Raw genomic sequence first — 23,990 nt, 5'->3', positions numbered from 1 at the left:
TTTACCTTTCCCTTTATGCCTTAATGTCCCAGGAGGAATCTCATCTGATATAGACAAAATTCCACCTCATCAATACTCTACAATCAAAGACATCTTGGGTGTCTTATTCCTAATTCTAGCATCATTAATGTTAATACTATTCTCAGTTCATCTTTTAGGAAATTAAAAGTATACTTCAGATAACTCTATCAAAACTCCCCTTCATATCAAATTATGTGATACTTCTTATTCACCTATGCAATCTTACGGTCCATTCCCAATAATTCAGTGGATGCACAGGCCTTAGTCTTTCCAGTTCTGATTTTAGCAATTATCTCAGTACTTAGTGCATGTGAGCTAAGTTGCTTCAGTCATGTTTTTCTCTTTGTGACCCTGTGGACTGTAGCACTACAGGCTCCTCCGTCTGTGGGATTCTCCAGGCAAGAATACTGGAGTGGGTTGCCATGCCCTCCTCCAGGGGATCTTCTCAACCCAGGTTCAGTCCCAACCCAGGAATTGAATTCCTGTCTCTTACGTCTCTCCTGCATTGGCAGAAGGGTTCTTTACCATTAGTGCCCACCTGGGAAGCCCCAATACTTTATACATCAAAATAACAAAGCATAACATTTCAATCCCTTAGCTAATGCCTATTCTGTGTACTAGCAGCTGACCTACAAACACTAGCAAGAATTGGAGGACTATTGAGTATTCATTTGTCATCACTGCACAATTAGCATCTATTTTATAATTTCTCCTAATTCTCATTCTTCCACCACTAGCCAGCATCATTGAAAACCACTACCTGAAATGTATTTATATATGTAACCGAATCTTACCACATATTCTTTATCCATTCCTCTGTTAATGGACATTTACATCACTTGCATGTCCTGGCTATTGTGGATAGTTCTACAATGAAAACTGGAATTATGGAATCTTTTGGAATTATGTTTGTCTCTGGGTATATCCCCAGGAGTGGAATTATTCGATCATATAGTTGTTCTACTTTTAGTTTTTTAAAGGAAGCCCTATGCTATTCTCCATAGTGGCTGTACCAATTTGCATTCCCACCAACAGTCTAGGAGTGTTCCCTTTTCTCCACACCTGATCCAGCATTTATCGTTTGTAGATTTTTATTTTTTAATGACCATTCTCTCAGGTGTAAGGTGCTACCTGATTGTACTATTGATTTGCATTTCTCTGATTAGTTGTGGTTAGTTAAGCATTTTCTATGCTTCTGGCACAAAAACAGAAATATAGATCAATGGAACATGATAGAAAATCTGGAAATAAATTCATGCATGCACCTATGGTCAATCAATCTATGACAAAGGAGGCAAGGATACAATGGAGAAAAGACAGTGTCTTCAATAAGTGGTCTGGGAAACCTGGGCAGCTACATGTAAAAGAATGATATTAGAATATTCTCTAACATAATAAATAAATAAACTAAAAATGGATCAAAACCCTAATTATAAGGCCAGACAATGTAAAATTCTTAGAGGAAAACATAAGCAAAAGACTTTCACATAATTCACAGCAATATATTTTTTAGACCACCTCCTGAAATAATAAAAATGAAAACAAAAATAAACAAATGGAACTTAGTTAAACTTAAAAAGTGTCTGCAAGGAAATGAAACATAAAACAAAGAGACAACCCTCAGAATGGGAGAAAATTTTTGCAAACAAAGTGACTGATAAGGGGTTAATATCCAAAATACACAAACAACTCATGCAGCTCTATGTTCAAAAAACAAACAACTCAATAAAAAAAAAAAAAAAAAAAGGCAGAAGATCTAAATATTTCTCCAGAGAAGATATACAGATAAAAGTACATTGGTAATTTAAAAATACTTATAAGCTTCTGACTCTTACTTTATATAGAACTTTCCATGTTTTCTATATACTTGATGCTTTCCATACAAGCTGTTCTCTCAAAACTGAAAGGGAATTATTGAAATCTGCAACTGCTATTATTGAATCATCTCCTTCATCAATGTCTTAGAGTTTTCAGAGGAAAGGTCATCACCTCCTTGCTTAAGTTTATTCCTAGCTATTTTATTATTTTTATGTGACTATATATGGGATTTTTAAAAATTTTCTCTTTCTGATAGGTCATTATTAGTGTATAGAAAATTAACCAATTTCAGGATATTAGTCTTGTATCCTGAAACTTTTCTGAATTCATTTATTAGTTCTAGTAGATTTCCTGGTGGAGACTTTAGAGTTTTTTTTATATATTTAGTGTGGTAATCTGCAAGTAGTGTTAGTTGCTCAGTCATGTCTGACTCTTTGTGACCCTATGAACTGTAGCCTTCCAAACTCCTCTGTCCATGAAATTCTCCAGGCAAGGATACTGGAGTAGGTAGACATTCCCTTCTGCAGGGAATCTTCCCAACTCAGGGACTGAACCCATGTCTCCTGCATTGCAGGCAGATTCTTTACCTTTGGGCCACCAGGGGAGCCCTGAGAATCCTATAAGTAATTGTAAATTTTTACATTTGTGAGGAAAGGTAAGCCTGATATCCCCCTACACTGCCATCTTAATGTTTCTTCCTTAAACCCTCTGTTTAGATTCATCTTTGTGTTTATTGATATTATTCTCATTGCTAGCATATAATTTGTCAATGATAATTAGTTGAATGATGTTGCCTAATGTTTTGAGAATTTTTCTCAAGACTAATATTGCTTTCATCTATTTCTATATATATATTTAATGTATCTGACATGTGTGATCTGATGAGTATATACACCATATCTCTCCCCACAATTCTCAGGCATGTCACATCTTCAGACTTCTACCAATGTCCTTGGCTTACTTCCAGGCCAAGGTGAAATCTGAATTTGCATACTCAAGACTTCTCAGAAACTCTCAGTTGCTCTGAGGTCCTCATTTCTTTACCCCTACTTCTGCATTGCTCTGGGTATCACTGGGTCCATGAAGTTATCTGCACTTGATTAACTGAGTGGAAGAGGAGACAGGCCTCTGAAGGATGATCTCAAATACATGAAGTTCATCTCTATTCTTTGTATTTCAGATGTTTGTAAGTCACTATTTCTAGTTACACATCTGATAGAAGGTTTGCTCCCTCCATGTATTGTATCATATATATGATATATTGTCATATATTATATCATGATGATAGAAATGATTGCAAAGGAAAAGCAAATGATGGCAGTAGTTACACTGTAAATAACTTAGTTACAGCAGGTCTTTGTGATGAGAGAATATGTAAGGAAAGGGTTTATTGAAGTATGAGAGAGAGTCGTATCAAAATCAGGGCTACCATTCCATGTGAGAAGACCAGGTATGTATGCCCAAAGGCATAAGTGGTTTCAACCTATACACACTGAGGATAATTTGGGGGCATAGGAATGAAAAAGCAGGATAGATGGTGAGTCATACAAGTATCTTGGTAGAAAATGTCTCAGATCATCTTTTTGTTTAGTAAAATTAAATAATGAAAATCATTACACACATGAAGATGGAACTTGTCATGTGATATGAGTGAGTAAAGTGCTTAAAATTATCATGAAATGTTGTTTTCACCAGGTCATCAAACTCTTTCCCTTGTTTTTTCATTTGCTTTCATGTCCTTCAGTAACTTGGTTTTGGACTTCACGTGTTTTATATCCTGTTAGTATCATGTATGTCTACCTTCTTTAATCTCCCCCTTTTAACTTTCCCAATCATGCTGGGATCCATGAGTAAGAGAACCCACAGAAGCCAGGAGAGGTAGGAGCAGGCAAACAGCTGTCATGGCTTCAGTAATCCTGGTGAACTTACAGGAGGAAGTGACCTGGCCCATTTGCCTGGAGCTTCTGATAGAATGCTTGAGCCTTGACTGTGGCCAAAGCTTCTACCAAGCCTGCATCACCACTGTTAGAAAGTGCAGCACAAAATAGCCGTGTAGGAGAAGGTCCTTGGGAAAATGGCGGAGGGCCAGAAATACCCTGGCTTTGCATGCTGCTGGTTGTAAAACATCTCCTGCCTTTAGCTATGCTCAGTGCCAAGATTTAATAATAAACATTAAAGATGATGCTTGAGAAAGTGGGTCATGGGATAAACACCTGGGTCATTTATAACACGCTGTCCTTGAAATATCTTTTACTGATTATGTCTTAACCCCGTAAACGCTCTGCTGGCCATATACTCTAAGCTCTTTGTTCCTGCTTCTATAAAAAGGCTCGACTGCAGAAATAAATTTGTCAGTCCTTGCAAGAGACTGTCCGAGTGTCATTCTTTCAGATTCGTCGTTTCCAAGTCCCGGGGAGAAAATCCCCACAAGTGGCGCCATGAACAGGGACTTGAAAGGAAGGCTGAACAAAGCAATGAGCCCCTGCAGAAGGGGGCAAGCAGGATGGGACAACATAACAGTAAAATTCCTTTCATTTCTATAATGCATCATTTTTTTGAAACAAAACGGTGTTAATGTTTCAAGAGATCAGTGAATGACTGCTATCATATTTTACTGGAACAATTCATGGTTCCCAGCAGAGGGGACACTCAATCTAGACATATAGAAAAGGGTTAAAAGTAGTGTTTTGCAAGCATATCGGTAAGGGTTACATGGTCACTCATAGGGGCTATCCTAGAACAAATTGAAGGGCATAACGTTGATTTGGAAGTAAAGACTATTCAGTCTTTACATGAATGTGAGCTTAAGGAACAAGATATGCAAGGTGCTTTGAAATATAAGAATGTTATGCTCAATCAGACACAATCCTTAGAAAAACAACTTAGAGACATATATATACAGGATGTGTCAAAACTGAAGCCACTTAGAACGGAGGTCATTTCTTTCAACGGACAGCCCAAATCAGGTTTTTCCTTCTGCTCCGCCTGTAACAGCAGTTGCTAACTTTGCTCATACTAATCATTTCACTCCTCCTTGGGAGATGCCTGCTTGCACTTTCTCTTTCCCAATACAGTTCAATCAACCTGCCCAAGGCCAAAATACTTGGGCTAATCTAGATTTTGTCATGTTGTCTAACTTTAAGAAAGCATGTACTCTGTATGGACCTACTTCTCCTTACCGTGTAGGATTTCTCAGAGGATGGGCTGACCATTGGATGCCATATGATTTTTTTCAAGTAGCAAAGATGATTTTATATCCTCAACAATTACTGCAGTGGCAAATGTGGGTTAGTGATGAGGCCCAACAACTGATGATTGACCAGCAATCTCATGGTAACCCCGCCAATTTAACTTATGATATACTTACTGGAACAGGGACCATGGCCGATGTAATGGCGCAATTAGCTAATATTACCCCTGAGATGTGGCATTTCATTAAAGAAACTGCCTGCAGGGCTTGGGCAAAGGCTGATAGCGCTAACTCTGATGGTTCATTTGTTAAGATTATTCAAGGACATGAGGAGGAATATTTTCAGTTTATAGGAAAATTAAAGGATACAATTGAAAAATCTATTAAGGATGTGACTTTACAAAATTTTATTTTAAAACAACTTGCTTTTGAAAACGCTAATGAGGAATGTCAATCCATGCTCAGACCAATTCGAGAAACTGGCTCTCTTATGGAATATTTGAAAGCATGTAAGGATATTGGATCTATGTCCCATAGAGCAAAATTGGCAGCATTAGAAACCTTTAATGTACAGAAAGCTGCTAATGCCAAATGTTTTAACTGTGGGAAGCCCAGCCATATGAAAAAACAATGCCACATGCCAACATAGGCCAGAAAAAATAATACTACTTTTAATAAGAAGAGACCCCCAGGAATCTGTCCAAGATGTAAAAAGGGGTTCCATTGGCTGAATGAATATCATTCTAAATTTGATAAGGATGGAAACACCTTGACCCCCGGTGCACAACAAGAACAACAGGGAAACTAACAAAGGGGCCATCCTCTAGCCCCATTACAAAAGGAGGACCCAGCGTTATGACGCTACAAGCAGCCACATCTAAGAGTGCTTGCATTGATATACCTAGTCCTTATGAGATGGAACTAATAGAATTATACAACCCCCACAAAATTCCCACTGGATATTATGGCCCGATTCCATCTGGGACAGTGGGACTGATTTGGGGACGTATTAGCTACACAATGAGAGGTTTAGTGGTACAGACCAGTGTTGTGGACGAAGATTATGAAGGGGAAATACATATTATGGTAAATGTTGTGAGAATGGGAACTATATACTTACAAAAAGGGGAACATTTTGCACAATTATTACTTTAGCCATATGTCAAACCAATGAAGGCATCTGATAAAGTTCGGCAGGGAGGCTTTAGCAGTACCAACCTTACTGCTGCACTATCCACCTTATTAAAGGAACATCAGAAACCCATGCTCACTTTATGCATATGGGAAAAAAAAATTTCACAGGCATGCTAGATACCGGAACTAACATTTCAATCAGAGCTGCAGAATGGCTCCTTGATTGGGATAAGGTTATGGTTCCTTCTAGAGTACTAGGAGTAAATAAAACTGATGGCACACAAACTTTTGTCAGTGCATCCTATTTACAAGTGTATGGCCCTGATCAAATTGTAGCCTATATTAAACCATATATTACTAATATCCCTATCAATTTATGGGGACGGGATTTTCTTGAACAAATGAAAGCCACAGTTATTTGAATGAACCTTTTTAATGGGGGCCACTGAGTTAACACTGCTGCCTCTCGATTGGGAATCTGATACCCCAATATGGACACCTCAATGGCCCCTAACTAAAGAAAAGTTAGCAGCTCTTACGCAATTAGTAAATGAACAATTACAAAAACCTCATATAGAACCTTCATTTTCCCCATAGAACTCCCCTGTTTTTGTAATAAAAGAGAAATCAGGAAAATGGCAAATTTTGATAGATTTAAGAAATATTAATAATACCATGTTACCTATGGGGCCCTTACAACCCGGATTGCCCTCCCCTTTTATGGTACCAAAAGGATGGTCTATAGTTATTATTGACTTACAAGACTGCTTTTTTACTATACCTCTGCACCCTAAAGATAGAAAATGTTTTGCCTTTTCAGTTCCTTCTATAAATCACATGGCTGCCGTTAAAAGATTTCAATGGAAGATGCTACCTCAGGGAATGATGAACTCTCCTATCATTTGCCAATATCTCATATCTGTTTTATTACAACCTATTAGAGATAAGTTTCCTACGGCATTTATAATTCATTACATGGATGATATACTTCTCTCTATGGAATCTGAACTCTGCAACAGTTATATAATGAAGTTACTACTGCTCTTCAAAATCAGGGCCTGCTTGTAGCACCAGATAAAATTCAATTGAAAGCACCCTTTAATTATTTAGGACATATTATGGAAGAATCTAAAATCAAACCTCAAAAAACTCAAATTTCTATGCAGTCTCTATGCACGCTGAATTATTTTCAAAAATTGCTAGGAGATATTAATTGGCTATGGCCATCTTTTGGCATCCCCACCTATGCGTTACACAATCTATTTAAAATTTTAGAGGGATCCCTTAACCCTAATAGCCCTAGTCAACTAACAAAAGAGGCCAGAGAAGAGCTAGCCTTAATGGAGAAACACATTCAACAATCTTTTTCAACTCGGCTAGATCATGATCAAGCAGAGATTTCTTTACATATATTCTTTGCATATATTCCCCACTGAACATTCGCCCACAGCAATTACAGCTCAGCATAGCCCAATAGAATGGGTATATTTACACACTAAACAGTCTAAAAAAATTATATCATATATTGAGAAAATAGGGCAATTAATTATGTCAGGAAGAAGCCATATACAAACTTTGACTGGATTTGATCTATATGCAATACACGTCCCCTTGACAAAAAAGGAATTGCAAATTGCCTTACAATATAAGCTGACCATGCAAATGGCATTAAATGATTTTCAAAATGTTATCTCATTTCATTTGCCGAAAGGAAAATTATGGGACTTTCTACAATGTACTAAATTCATTATAACTAATATCATTGCATCCCAGCCTATTTCCAATGCACCCACCTATTTCATTGATGGCAACAAGAAAGGCATAACAGGGATTGTCGGCCCTGATATCAAAGAGAAATTACCCACTACCTATTCTTCAGTACAAAGAGTTGAATTGTATGCTTTATATGCTCTTTTGTTGCTTCAACCATTATCCTTCAACGTATATACTGATTCCAAATACCTTGCTTCCCTTTTTCCCGATTTTGTTATCACCTTTTTATACAACCTAGATGAAGAATTATATACTCTCTTTTCACAGACTCAAGCTTTAATTCTCTCACATACGGAACCTTTCTTTATTGCTCATATACATGCTCATTAGGGTTTACCTGGCCCTCTGGTTGCAGGAAATGATGCTGTTGACAGTCTCATGGCTCCCATTTTTACATCCGCCAGTGACGAACATGCTAATCTTCATACCAATGCTAAGAGATTGCACTCTAAATACCATATTCCTCTCACGGAAGTGCGGCATATTATTAAAACCTGTGATGTCTGCGCCCCTCTGCATTTACGGACTATGATTTCAGGAGTTAATCCCTGGGGGCAACAGCCTAATTCCCTTTGGCAATCTGACTTCACTCACTGCTCCTTAGGAAAGTTTTCTTTGCTTTTTGTCTCAGTTGATACATTTTCAGGCTTTATCTGGGCAGTACCTTTCTCTTCAGAGTCCAGCAAACACGCCATTTCTACACTCTTACTCACCTTCCCCGTTATGGGGATTCCTTCAGTCTTGAAAACAGACAATGGACCTGCATTCACCTCACATTCATTTCATTCATTTTTATCAGAATGGAACATAACACACATTACAGGAATACCCTATAATCCTCAGGGTCAAGCCATTATTGAAAGAGCCCACTGCACCCTAAAAACTCATTTATTAAAACAGAAAGGGGAAATTTGGAATAGGAGATACACTTCTTATTCTATGAACCCTCAATTATTATTATCTTTAACTCTTTATTCCCTAAATTTTTTAAACTTAACAAAAAATAATTCTGACACTCATGCAGACAGACATTTTGCAGAAGACAAAAACAGCAAATTAGAAATCAATACACCAATATGATATAAGCAATTTTATCAGTGGCTGCCAGGAATCTTACGACTCCTAGGCAAGGCTTATGGTCTTATCGTTGCAGATGGAGAGGAAATCTGGGTTCCCCTTTGCCATATCCATTACTGAGAAGGACCCCAAGACTGGACTCCCTCGGCAAGTAACAAAGCTGACACAAAGGGTGTCATCAGTGACCTTGGAGGAACCAATGAGGAAATGCCATCATCTGAATCCTTACCCGACATGCGCTCAAGTGAAAAACATGACTCGTCAGGCTGAGCAAACACTGAAGAACACTGGAACTCCTATGACTCCAGATAAGCTGTTTCTGGCAATGTTAGCTGTTCTTTCCTGTTCCTCTGGGGTAAGTGCAGAATATGTTTATTGGGCATATATACCTAATCCACCTTTGTTATCCATAGTGGATTGGGTTGACAAGGTCCCTGTGGTATTCACCAATGATAGTCTGCACTTCCCTGCCCCATGGTAAATGCAGAGGCCAATTCATGAAGAAGATGAAGGTAAAAAGATAAATGTTTCAATTGGATTCAAGACACTACCTATATGCTTTGGAGCTCACTCTTTGTGCATGACTATATTCCCACAGTGTTGGGTTACTCTGTACACAATGTTTCTGCCTACAGTATAGGAATGTTTGCAACTGCATCCTTCCTCTTAAATGGTTCTGAAAGACATTATCCTGGAGAAATAGCTAACTATACTGACTTACTTTTCCAGCCTGCAGAACTAATATGTGATGCTGTATCTTGGAGAAAGAAATGATCAAATCAACCACTATATTTGTCTGACTGTTGGGGACAGTTCAGGAAACTTTCTATCAAACAACAAAATCAATCCATATTCAAATTCGTGGATTGGGGGCCCCATGGGTTATTTGTGAATTGCTCTGAGGAGCAAGAAAAAAATCATAGCTGTTCCTGGTATCATAGAGTTGACACGTGGGGATTCCATAAGACCAATATTGGCTTTTTGGACTGATAAGGATGTATTGTTAAACTGGTATTATGGAGGGTTGTCTCCACCTCAGCCCAGAATTATAGTCCCTCTTATAGGACTTGAACAGTGGCATATTTGGAAGATTCCTGCTGCACTGGAACACTTTGCCAATTTACATGGGACTGCAAAGCCTTTAAAACCCCAAAACTATACCTTTATGTATAATAGTACAGGTTATATCCAATCCTGTGTGCACCTCCTGTACATGTTTATTGTAGGTAACTTTGATATAGATCTTTCTGCTAAAATTGTTAACTGTACAGCTTGTGCTTTATATACATGTTTGACCATACTATTTCTTACCACAACGCCAACGTCACTATAGTCAAGTAGAGGTCTAAACTGTGGCTTCCTGTCAATTTAACAGAACCATGGACCAACTCTGTATTCCTTTCAGTTCTGCTCAGAAATGGTCTGAAAAGGTCGAAGTGCATAATAGGGTGGATTATTGCTGGCATTCTTAGTCTAATATCCATTGTTACAATAAGAACCCTGTCTGGTATGGCATTACACAAGTCTATACAAAATCATGATTTTATCACTGCATGGCACAAAGACTCTCATGATCTTTGGACTCAACAAGGCCAAATAGATCAGCAATTACAAACACGAATTAATGAGTTACAAACTGTGGTTATCCACTTAGGAGATCAAGTGCAGCAACTGACTTTCCAAACAGATATATGTTGTCACTGGAATTTTATGTCTTTTTGTCTGACTAACATGCCTTATAATAGCACTGAGTTTCCTTGGGATAAAGTTAAAGCACATTTACAGGATCTCACAGACAACTCAAGTTTAGACATCAATCTGTTGAAACAACAAATTGCTAATTTTCAAGTTGAGGTACCTAAAGAATTGTGCAGCACTCAATTTTATGATACTTTAACTAAAACCCTATCGTCCCTAGACCCTAGAACTTGGTTTTCAGGAAGCAACATTTTTATATATGTATTAATGACCCTACTTTTTCTGTCATTGATTATAGGATACAGATGTCTCTACTAAAGACTCCGTGCCTCTCACAACGGAGCCCAACTAGCAGCTGCCGTGCTTAAACTAAAAACAAAAGGAGGATATGTTAGGAAGTGCAGCTCAAAATAGCCATGTAGGAGAAGGTCCTTGAGAAAATGGCGGAGGGCCAGAAGTACCCCGACTTTGCATGCTGCTGGCTGAAAAACATCTCCTACCTTTAGCTATGCTCGGCGCCAAGATTTAATAATAAACATTAAAGATGTTGCTTGAGAAAATGGGTCATGGGACAAATACCTGGGTCATTTAGAATGCCCTGTCCTTGAAATATCTTTTACTGATTATGTCTTAACCCCGTACGCGCTCTGCTGGCCATATACTCTAAGCTCTTTGTTCCTGCTTCTATAAAAAGGCTCGACTGCAGAAATAATTTGTCAGTCCTTGCAAGAGACTCTCTGAGTGTCATTCTTTCAGGTCCGTCGTTTCCAAGTCCCGGGGAGAAAATCCCCACAACTACAAATGACAAGGAGTCAAATATTGGCCAAGAGGGAGAGAGTAACTCGCTTGTGTGCAGATTCAATTATGAGCCTGGGAACCTGCAGCCTAATAGGCATGAGGCCAGCATAGTGCAGAAATTCAGGGAGGTCAAGGGGAGCCTGGAGGAGTGAGACAGAAATCTCTGCACCATGGAGAAAACCCCTGCTCTTCTGTGAGGAAGATGGGAAGCTCATTTGCTGGCTTTGCGAGTGGTCCCAGGAGTATCGTGGTCACCACATGTTCCTCATGGAGGAAGTTGCCCAACAGTACCAGGGAAGAGACCAAAATGGAGGAAAGAAAGGCCAGAAAATGATACTTAAGGGGAAATCTCTACTTGGCATTGGACTTTAACTACCTGGTCACCATGAACCTAAGACCTGTGATTCTTTCTTTCCTATGTTGTTGTTGTTCAGTCACAAAGCCATGTCCCACTCTTTGCAACCCCAAGAACCACAAGCATGCCAAGCTCATCTGTCCTCCATCGTCTCTCAGAGTTTGACTGTTTATGGAATTCTCATGGAGTGGTTTGCCTTTCCCTCCTCTAGTGGACCAGTTTTGTCAGAACTCTTCACTATGACCCATCCATCTAGGGTGGCCCTGCACTGCATGGCTCATAGATTCATTGAGTTATGCGCCCCTTTCACCATGACAAGGCTATGATCCCTGAAGGGGATATGCTTCACCATGAATTTCTCTCTTCTTTTTCTTTCATTCTAATATCTGAAAAACATTTCTGTGCACTCACCCACTTACAGAGTAATAATAGCCCTACATACAGACTCTTAGTCAGAAGTAGACATTCATGCATCTTGTATTAATAGGTGGAGAACTGTGCCCAGGAGAAGTTCTCATTACCCCATTGAACAGGAGGGTAACTAGGACACTGGGAAGATTGAGGTATACTTTTCCCCCACTCTAGAATCAGGTTTCTTCTAGAACAAAAAGAACCAGTCTTCTTTCTGGTGAGAGAAGATGGTGATTTCTATCTCTTGAGTTGTAAAGAATATATTCTCCACCTCAGTATTTTTCAAAATCAGATTCCAATTACTGTTCTCAGTTTATGTAAAGTTTATTTATCTATTTATTTTTTGGAAATCAGCTTGATTCCTCCACCATTTATCCTCTACAGTCTTGCTTAGAAGACCCTTTCTTGACTCTGATCTGATTCTTTTCTCACAAAAAATGCTCCAATCATATTTGAAGAGGTTGAAGAGGGAGAAGCAGGAAGCTGCGAAGATGGGATCTTATTTCAAAAAAGAGATATCTACCTGGAAGGCAGGAGGAGACACTTACTGAGGAAATTAGATAGATATCTTGGCAGGACCTTGGGTTGATCACAAGGAGCTGCCTTCTTCTTTGTTCCCTGACAGTTAAGTCTTTTGACTAGGCCTTTTCTTCATCCTTTCCTGATAAGAATGGTGGCTGAAAAGTGAACATGTCACAAATGGCCACAGATATTTGGAGGGAGATATTTTTATAGAGGGACTCTCTGGTGAGGATGACAAGCAAATTTCATATTCCATTCTTGTCGTGTGTTTTAACCTTTGACTCTCAGAAGACATCTGGCAATGGCTCATGGCTTTATCCTCGGGGTTCAAGTTTTTGGCAGAGGGTGGTGGAAGGGGATCAGGAGTAATACAGAGAGGCATGAACATCCTGGACAGATGTGTGAAGCCTGCCCACACCCAGGGGTCTCGTTTGGCTCTGAGTTGTCCTCAACAATTTGGGTCAGATTTTGGGGCCGTATTTTTGAAGTCAAATAGAAAAAATGGACAAAGTCAGTTTCACCATGAATTGCTCTCCTCCTCTTTCTCTCTCATTTCTGAAGAATCAAGTATAACATGAGACAAAATGTCCAGGCAGAGTTTAAAAAACAGAGTGATCCTGGACAGTGAGGAGCTGAAGGGACTGCAAAAGTTGAGAAATGAAGAGGAAGTTGGTTTACAGAACATGGCAAATTCTGAGAATGGGATGGTCCAGTAGAGTCAATTGGTGAGATCTCATCTCAGATCTGGAGCATCATTTGCAGGGATCAGCAATGGAGATGCTGCAGGTAAGACTTGGAAAGAAGTCTGAGGATCCAAGGTATGAAAAAAAAATGAAGACTAAGTTTCCATCTTTTCTGTGTTGCTATACTCTTTGTGGTATTGTCAGTAAGGTTGTTTTGGGCCTCCAGTACCCCTTCTTTGCATCTAGTTCAGAGGTTTTAAGAATAAGTGAATGCATGAATTGAATGCAAGAATAATGAGGGAAATTTTCATTTTTTTAACGTACCAATTTCCCTGTAAATATGTTTGGCGGTTTTCTAAAGGCCCCTGTTATCTGTGATCTAGTGTTAAGTATTTACTGGATGCTTCTTCATGATGCAGCTTAGTCATAGACAAACAAACACACCTCAGATTCCAAGAATCTTTTTTTCTCCACTCAATGTGTTGAGATTTTCTCCCTCTTTCTCTATTTCTGAAGAAAGCTTTTGAAGGGTTGCTATTTATTTTCTAAATATTCATTGGAATTAACCATTGAAGAATCTCACTCTGGATATTTTTTATTGAAAGGGTTTAAAATATCTTGCTTGTGTTAGGATCATTTAGTTTTTTTTTACAGTCTTTGAGTCAGTTATTGTATGTCTTGTAGAAAGTTGTCTATTCTAAGTTGCCTGATTTGTAAGCATACATTTGGTTACAACAATCCTATATTATCCCTTTAATTTTTATTATAATCACAATATCGTTTATTCCTGATTTTGGTGATTTGCTTTTTCACTTTTTTTTCTCTTTAGCTATGCTTTGTTAATTTATTGATCTTTTAAAAAAACATTGTTTCAGTTATTTTGTTTTTAAGCTTTCTTTATTTTGTTTATTTTTAAACTTTCTTATTCATTTATTTCTGCTGTTACATTTATTTTTTTCTTTGTGTGTGTTTGTGTGTGTGTTGGGATGTGTTGGGGTGCGTTGTGGTGTGGGTGGGTGGGTGTGCTGGTTTAATTTACTCTTCCTTTCTGTTTATTGAACTGGAAACTTATCACTGATTTGGGACCATCTCTTCTGATATAGGGTTCAATGACATAAGTATATTTAACATTTCACACATTTTGATTGTTTAGTTTTAATTTTCATTCAGCTCAACATACACTCAAATTTCCTTCACACTTTTCTTTTTCTTTAAATTTTGTTTGTTTGTTAAAACTTGGACATTTTAAAATGTGTTGTTAATGAGAGAATACTTGGTGATTTCTGAGTTTAACATCTGTTGTGGATTTCAATTTTAATTCTGACATAATTAGAGAACAATTTGTGCATGGGTGCTTGCTCATTCGGGACTCTTTGCGACCCTAAAGATTATAGTCCACCAGGCTCTTCTGTCCGTGGGATTTCCCAGGCAAGCACACTGGAGTGGGTGGCCGTTTCCTTCTCCAGGGGATCTTCCTGACCCAGAGATTGAACCTGAGTCTGCTGCATCTCCTGCATTGCAGACGAATTCTTTACCACTGAGCCACTGAGGAAGCCCATTAGAGAACATATATTTTTATTATTTCAAGCTTATAAGTTTATTGACACTTGTTTGTGGCCTAAGGTACTGTATATCCAGAGAAAAAATTATTATGAATTTGAAAATATTGTATGTTTCTTGTTCATTGAGTAAAATTATCTTTATATGTCGATTGGGTCAATTTGGTTGATAGTATTGTACATGTCTTCAATATATTTGATAAGCTGTTATCTTATTGACAGTCAGTTATTGAAATATACAACTATTATTATTGAATTGTGTATTTCTCCTTTTATTTTTGCTTCAAGTATTTTGAAGCTCTGCTGTTCTGTGCATCTGTATTTATAACTGTTGTATATTTTTGATGTAGTGAACATTTTATAATTATAAAATTTCCCTCTCATCTTCCCTAATATTAATCTTGAAGTATTTTATCTAATATTAACATAAATTTTTGACCTATTTTTTAAATTTCTGCTTGCATTTCATGCAAGCATGGTATATATTTTTCTATCTTTTTTAACTTTGCCCTTTTTGCGCCTTGACTATGTCTCTTGTAAATAGCAAGAAATGAATTTTGCTTTTTATCCATTTCAACAAATCTCTGATTTCAACTGAGGCATTAATACATGACATTTAATGCAATTGTTGATGTGATTGTATTTAAATTTACTGTTTTGCTGTTTGCTTCCTATGTGGCTATTGTAATTTTCATTCTTTTTCTCCTTAACTAGCTTATTTTGTATTAAATGAATATAAACTAGTATAAATTTTGTTTCCCTGTGTTCAAGGTGGTATTTTTTCAGTTTTTTTTTTTTTTCCCTACTGGTTGGTCTAGTGATTAAAATGTGTTTCCTATATTATCTAGATCTACCTCAGACTAATATTAACTTAGTTTCCAAAAAATAGAAACTTTCTTCAGCATCCCTTCATTTCCTTTCTGCAACAATGTAGTGATGCTTTTAATATGGGCATCTGATTCTGTGCAGGCAAATGCCTGCAGGAATCTGAACATTTTGCAACATCTGGGAAGAGAAGCTCTCTTCATCTGGAGTTTATATCAGGATGTTTGTGTTTCCTGTATAAACTGAGAAAAAGAATCAATATAGGTCAAATAGTAGAATTGGAGAAAGACACAGATCAGATTCTGAAGACAGTGTTTGAGTATCAAAATTAAACTTTGATTAAAATGGTGACTGCTTCCCCTGCTCCAATCCTGCATTCTTTCTCTACTTATTCTAGTCTAATTTGATTTTTGTCATGTACACAAAAGAGACCTATTGTAGAGAGGTTTTTTGTTTTTGTTTTTGTTTTTTTTAAATTCAGATGTTGTCATAGATTTTGGTGACATGGGGAAAGTAAATCTGCAGTAAAGGAGACTAAATATAGTGGTACATACCGGTTAAAATAAATAAAACATTAAATGTAGTGATTAAGAAGATTACATGTCTAAAAAATGTTAAGCATCTGGAGTCAGTTCAGTTCAGTTCAGTCGCTCAGTCGTGTCCGACTCTTTGCGACCCCATGAATTGCAGCATGGCAAGCCTCCCTGTCCATCACAAGCTCCCGGAGTTCACTGAGACTCATGTCCATCGAGTCAGTGGTGCCATCCAGCCATCTCATCCTCTGTCGTCCCCTTCTCCTTCTGCCCCCAATCCCTTCCAGCATCAGAGTCTTTTCCAATGAGTCAACTCTTCGCATGAGGTGGCCAAAGTACTGGAGTTTCAGCTTCAGCATCATTCCCTCTAAAGAAATCCCAGGGCTGATCTCCTTCAGAATGGACTGGTTGGATCTCCTTGCAGTCCAAGGGACTAAACAGACTCAATAGAGACTAAACTGCAAGTAAATGTCCCAGGTTTTAGAAAGTGAGTGTATACTGGTTTGGTTCAGTTCAGTCGGGTCTGACACTTTGCAACCCCATGAACTGCAGCATGCCAGGCCTCCCTGTCCATCACCAGCTCCCACAGTCTACCCAAACTCATGTCCATTGTGTCGGTGATGCCATCCAACCATCTCATCCTCTGTCATCCCCCTCTCCTCCCACCTTCAATCTTTCCCAACATTAGGGTCTTTTCAAATGAATCAGCTCTTCACATCAGGCGGCCAAAGTATTGGAGTTTCAGCTTCAACATTAGTCCTTCCAGTGAACACCCAGGACTGATTTCTTTTAAGATGGACTGGTTGGATCTCCTTGTAGTCCAAGGGACTCTCAAAAATCTTCTCCACCACCACAGTTTAAAAGCATTAATTCTTTTGTGCTCAGCTTTCTTTATAGTCCAACTCTCACATCCATACATGACCACTGGAAAAACCATAGCCTTGATTAGACGGACTTCTGTGTATATTGGTAACTTTATGGAAATGGGTTACAAGAAAGGAGACAACTGGTTGGTGAATAACAAGTTGCATATTAGATATTCTAAGTTACTCTTTCCTGTGGCTTATTTACTACTAAATATATTATTATATATTTAAGAGACAAAGGTGAGTAGAAATAAAAGAGTTGGAAATCAATTGCACGTGAGTATGCTGAATTTAATGGAGTGGAAGAGATTATCAGTTGTATACAAAATGAGAAGAGAGACACCTGTAAAGCACCTACATGGATATATTTGTTTGCTTGTACCCTCAATGAAAACCATATGAATAGCTTGAGGAATATTAGAATTATATTAGGATTATGTATTCATCTTTGATTCTCAAAAGCTCAGCACAAAATTTGTATATCACTTCAATTTTGTTTAATAAATGATAGAATCATGAATTATTCAAATCATCTCTTAGGTCACCAGAATTACAGGCTTGTTTTTCCCATAAATATGTCTCATTTCCATATACTAGAAGCCTTGTGCTTCCACAGAGGTTGGAGATTTTTTACCTTTTTAGAAATCCGACAATATCACATTCTGGTATGATTGGGCTCATTCTTGTCTTTACTTTCTGGCTCTCACATTGAAACCATCTCTATTTCCACAATCAAGGGCTGATGGGGATGTAAATAAGCTTTTTAAGTGGGGGCACCTATCATTTTTTGACTCATATTTTCTTTTTTCTCAGTTGGATGTGAATGGCATCATGAAAAGCTACATATGGGAAGCCAGAGATGGTCCTTTTATACTGGTAAAATAATTTAAAGCTAATAGAGTTATCTGGTGGGCAATTAAGATAAAACAATGCTCAAGGCAGAAAAACAGAGTATATATTTAGCTTAGATTTCTGTTCACAAATCATGGCTAGATTGTTCTGTAAACTTTGAAAGGACCACATTCTATGGTAGAGAATTTTGGTCATAGGAAGTTGAAGAGTTTGGGTCAGGACCAGTATTAGGAATAAGATATTGCAGTATCAAAAGCCTGTGACTTCATAAATTTAACTCACACTGTGTGTAACTATGTAACTCAGGTTCCCATATTTAGTATGTGCTAGACATTACTTTGCCAACAAAGGTCTGTCTAGTCAAGGTTATGGTTTTTCCTGTGGTCATGTATGGATGTGAGAGTTGGACTGTGAAGAAGGCTGAGCGCTGAAGAATTGATGCTTTTGAACTGTGGTGTTGGAGAAGACTCTTGAGAGTCCCTTGGACTGCAAGGAGATCCAATCAGTCCATTCTGAAGGAGATCAGCCCTGGGATTTCTTTGGAAGGAATGATGCTAAAGCTGAAACTCCAGTACTCTGGCCACCTCATGCGAAGAGTTGACTCATTGGAAAAGAGTCTGATGCTGGGAGGGATTGGGGGCAGGAGGAGAAGGGGATGACAGAGGATGAGATGGCTGGATGGCATCACTTACTCGATGAGCGTGAGTCTGAGTGAACTACAGGAGTTTGTGATGGACAGGGAGGCCTGGTGTGCTGCGATTCATGGGGTCCCAAAGAGTCGGACATGACTGAATGACTCAACTGAACTGAACTGAACTGGTTTATCATGTGAAAGTTGAGTCTTTACCTGTGAAGCACCTAGAATTAGAGACAACTCCTTTATATTTAACTTTCTGCTCTGGGAATAAAAGAGATACAGTTTTTTATTATCTTTCTGTTTAGATTCCCAAAAACAGACTTGAATCTTAAGGAATATTTTGTCCTTGCTGCAAAGAGTTGATTCATCTTAGCCACATAATTTAGGCACCAGAATGGAAAAGTACCATTTGGTGTGAATTTGCACACCAAATGTGTCAGCATCAGACTCTTTACAAACACATGAGATGCAGTCCCCTATTCATTTAGTGTTCATAATGTCTTCTTTTCCAGTGGTTTCTAATTATTCCCAGAGATCATGAAATATCATGCTGTTCTGAGAACCTCCCTATAAGGGAGCAGCCTTTGAAGACTTGGAGACTCTAGACTTTGTTCTCATATCAGATATGTCACAAACACCCAGGAGCCTGATCCAGCTACATCACATTCTGACATCTTCCTGGGAACACATATCTATGCAGTGATTCCACAAATTAAGTTTTTTAGGTACCAAAGTTTTATTAAATTTATCATTTCATATAATTTCATATTATCTCAAGGAGGAAGAGAGGGAGAGGTTAATGATTTCATTTTGAAAAGAAAACTGTCTTTCTGACAGGTAAAGATTATCTCAAATCACCCAAAGGTAACTGGGACACGAGCACATTTCTCTGCCTCCAAGGTCAGGCATCCACTCTTCCCTTTCCAAGGGTTTCCAAGAAGACAGTTCAAGTGCATAAATGGAGTAGAAGTAAAACTCAACAGTGTGGGGATCAATTTTTGTTTTCTCCAGGGGTGAGCCCTTGACTCTGAAGTAGCCAGAAACTTTCCCAAAGGAACAGAAGAGAGTATTTTGAATTCCTGATTTGACAGACATACTATGAGTGTTTAATGGTGAGGCATGCTGCCCTGGAGGGTGTCTGTGGGATTCATGTGATGGAGAAAACCTTAGGAGAAGACTCCATTTCTAAGTGTGGGTAGGGAGAGGGAAGCCCGACACTATGTGCTGATGATGTGATCGTTTTTATGGGGAGTGACCAGGAACTTGGTTCATCCTTTCTTTCACCAGTTCACTACTTCACCATAATCTGGAAAAAAATAGATTATAGTGCTGATTCCTTTGCTTATATTTAATATTGTGAATTTTTAAAAAATCATTTCAGAGCTAACAGATGTGTAATGCTACTGGGATAAGGAGACATCACAGTATTATCAAGCCACCTTGTTCTCAGCATCTTTCAGAATTTTTCATTTTCTAGTTGGTCTCATGTTTTGAGACCCATGTTTTCCCTCCCAACACAACAAACATTGTCTTTGCACTGAAGTTATTCTATAGAGCCCATTCAAAATGTCTCAAATAAAACTACATCATCGCTCTAATCCAAAAGTGAAAGTGAAAGTTGCTCAGTCCTGTCCGACTCTTTGTGAGCCCATGGACTTCACAATCCATGGAGGGGGTAGCCTTTCCTTTCTTCAGGGGATCTTCCCAACCCAGGGATCAAACCAAGGTCTCCCACATTGCAGATAGATTCTTTATGAGCTGAGCCACAAGAGAAGCCCGCCTTAACCCAACCCAACCCAACTCTATAATTTTACCATAGTTCACGTGACCTTCCATAATCCCACAGGTAAATCAAATATTGCCATTTCTGTGGATGAGAACATAACATTTCTGCACAATAGGAGATACACCTATCAATGGGATATAACTGATTGCCAAGGTCATAACTGATTGCCCAAAATAATTCCTGGCACTGTGGTCAATTAATCTATGGCAAAGAGGTAAGCATATACAATGGAGAAAAAAGCAGTCTCTTCAATAAGTGGTGCTGGGAAAAACTGGACAGCTTACATATAAAAGAATGAAGTTAGAACACTTTCTCATATACAAAAATAAACTCATAATGGATTAAAGACTAACAATAAGACTTGAAACCATAAAAATATCAGAAAAAAACATAGGCAGAACACTGACAAATTGTAGCGATATTTTGGGGGAATCTGTTCTGGGGCTTCCCAGGTGGCGCAGTGGTAAAGAATCTTCCTGCAATGCAGGAGATGTGGGTTCAATCCCTGGGTGGGGAAGATCCCTTGAAGTAGGAAATGGCAACCCTCTCCAGTATTCTTAATTGGAAAATTTCATGGACAGAAGCATCTGTCAGGCTAGAGTCCATGGGGCTCACACGACTGAGCTGCTGAGCACTCCTAAGTCAAAGAAAAAAAAGCAAAAATAAACAAATGGGACCTAACTTAAAACTTTTTGTAGCAAAGGGAACTATTGACAAAATGAAATACAACCTAGAAATGAAAGAAGATTTTTACAAATTATATGTCTGATAAGGTGTTAATATCCAAAATGTATTAATATTAATATAAGCAGCTCATACAACTCAGTATCAAAACAATCCAATTTAAAGGTAGGCTGAAACTATTTTCAGGGCAGCAAAGGAGACACAGAGAGAACAGACTTATGGACACTAGGGAGGGAGAGAGTGGGATGAATTGCAAGTGACATTGACACATACACATTACCATATGTAAAACAGAAAGCTACTGGGAATGTGCTGTATGATGAGAGGAGCACAAACCAGGTGCTCTGTGATAACCTTAGGGGGTGGTATGGAGTGAGAGGTGGGAGGGAGATTCAAGCGAGGTGGGGGGAGGAAGAGACACGTATATATCTATGGCTGATACATATTGATGTGTGGCAGAAACCAACACAACATTGTAAAGCAATTATCCTCCAATTAAAAATAAATTACATGTAAAAAAAAAACTGAGCACAAAGCCTCAAGAGACATGTTTCAGAAGATATACAGATGGCCAATAGGCACATGAAAAGGTGTTCAACATTGCTAGTCATCAGAGAAATGTAAATTAAAACTGCAATGAGATATCATGTCACCTTCACCAGAAAGGCTATCATCAAAAAGAAGAGGAAGGCAGAAGAGAAAAGTCAGAGTGAAGTGTGAATATGGAACATTGCTGGCTTTGAAGATGGAGGAAAGGGACTAGATGCTAGAAAAAGCTAGTGAACAGATTACCTTCTAGAACTTTCAGAATGGAACACAGTCATCTTAATCCCTTGATTTTGGCCCAGTGACACATATGCAAGAATTTTGAATTACAAAACTATAAGATAGTAAATTTGTGCTATTTTAAGCACAAATTTGTTTTAGCAAATAGGAAAAAAGTATTCCACATCCAACCAAAAAAAGGGTATTTGTATTTTTTAAGAACATATGGACATCTTAACCCATTATTGAGGAAATCAAAAGACTACATTGATTCAGTCATATATCATATTTATACTACTTATAATACAAATATACAGTATTATAAACATATAAAGTAGTTCCATATGAATGTACAGATTCCATGCATTCAAGATAAAAACTCAGAGTGCGTGTGTATCTGTTCTTGTAAGTTCAGAAATTGCTTTTAAAGCTATCATGGTAATGCAAAGTGCCAGGAATGGTTAAAAATTTTTGGAAGAAAAAGTTGGAGCACTTATATTCCAATATCAAGACTAGAAAATTTTAAGTGTAAAGAAAAGTGAAAGTGTTAGTCACTCATTTGTGTCTGACTCTTTGTGACCCCATGGACTGCAGCCCACCAGGGTCCTCTGTCTGTGGAATTTCCCAGACAAGAATACTGAAGTGGGTTGCCATTTCCTTCTGCAGGGGATCTTCCCCACCCAGGGATTGAACCTAGGTCTCCCACATTGCAGGTAGACTCTACCAACTGAGCCATCAGGGAAGCTTTTAAGTGTAAACCTACAATATTTATCCAAGCTTATACAACTAGACTAATTAATGAAAGCCAAAAGTACAGGAACATTCTTAGGCCTATGAGAATTCTGTCTCAACAGACTGAATTTTTTAGACTGAATCTCTCAGGGATCCAATATCCACAGCGTACTGAAACCATCAAACTTCATTCCATCTCAAGGGAGAGAAGTTAATACGTTTGATTCTATTCCTTGCCTGGGAATGGGAAATGGAGGATGGAGGGGATATAACTTATGTTCTGTCTCCTGGGGATATAAGAAAATGCATAAGTGTTTTCTTTCATCTCTTTCAGAATCTCTTCCAGCCTAAAATGTTGCTTTCTTCCTTTAAATTGAAACTTCCTACTATTTCTGTGAAGCAAGAGACAGAAGACAGAGTTTGGTGAGTTGAAAACTATAATTAACTAGAGAGAAGAAAAATGTTACACTGGCTCTGTGATTTTATCAAATAACATAGCCTTGAGTTTATTTAGTGTCCAAGTAGAGGCTGTGCCCTAGAGGACATGACTCTGGGAGGAAGATGTTCCCAAGTACTGTGACCGGTAATGGCAGGGGATTCATAAGCAAAGAAGAGCTCTCTGGGTAAAAGGCTGAGGTCAGTCAAATGATTTTGACTAAGGCAGCAGACTGGTTTGGATGTTTCTTTTTTGACTCCCTTTTGTAGTTTTAATGATTAGGGGTTTATTTTCTCCTTTTATTATAATTTTTTTTTCCCTGTGACCCTGAGGAAATGTGCTTCTTTTCAGGAGGCAGTGAATTTATCCTCCAAAGGACTGAGTTGCAATCTAGCTTAAATTTACAGTTACATTTTTGAGCTTTCTTGGTCTATTTATTTTTCATGCTACAAGAGATGATGTCACCATCTTTTTAAGGGAGGATTTTGCAAGGTCTGTTGTTTTCTTTATTCTAAAAAGTTCAGTGCCTGTAGGAGTTCAGTCTGCATTAGATCTGGAGGAGTAATTTAGAATATGTATTCTTGGGCTTCCCTGGTGGCTTAGTGGTAAAGAATCCACCTGCAACGCAAGAGGTCTGGGAAGATTCCACATGCCCATGTACCACAACTATTCAGTCTGTGCTCTAGAGCCCAGGAGCTGTCACTATTGAGCTCATCTGCGGCAACTGCTGAAGCCCACACAACCTAGAGCCCATGCTCCACAAAAAGAGAAGCCATAGCAATGAGAAACCCACAGGCCGAAACTAGAGAGCAACCTCTGCTCTCCATAACTAGAG

At 38.4% G+C, this 23,990-nt stretch overlaps 2 pseudogenes; both read left to right on the top strand.

Moving 5' to 3' along the window:
* The first annotated feature begins 3,740 nt into the window (after positions 1-3,740).
* Positions 3,741-23,437, top strand: LOC133260965 (tripartite motif-containing protein 5-like; annotated as a pseudogene).
* On the top strand, positions 9,187-11,079 carry LOC133261259 (endogenous retrovirus group K member 25 Env polyprotein-like; annotated as a pseudogene).
* Positions 23,438-23,990: the final 553 nt, after the last annotated feature.

The sequence above is a fragment of the Bos javanicus genome, chromosome 15 (genome assembly GCF_032452875.1).
Source record: "Bos javanicus breed banteng chromosome 15, ARS-OSU_banteng_1.0, whole genome shotgun sequence".
Classification (NCBI taxonomy): domain Eukaryota; kingdom Metazoa; phylum Chordata; class Mammalia; order Artiodactyla; family Bovidae; genus Bos; species Bos javanicus.
This window is presented reverse-complemented; position numbering and strand designations above follow the sequence as displayed.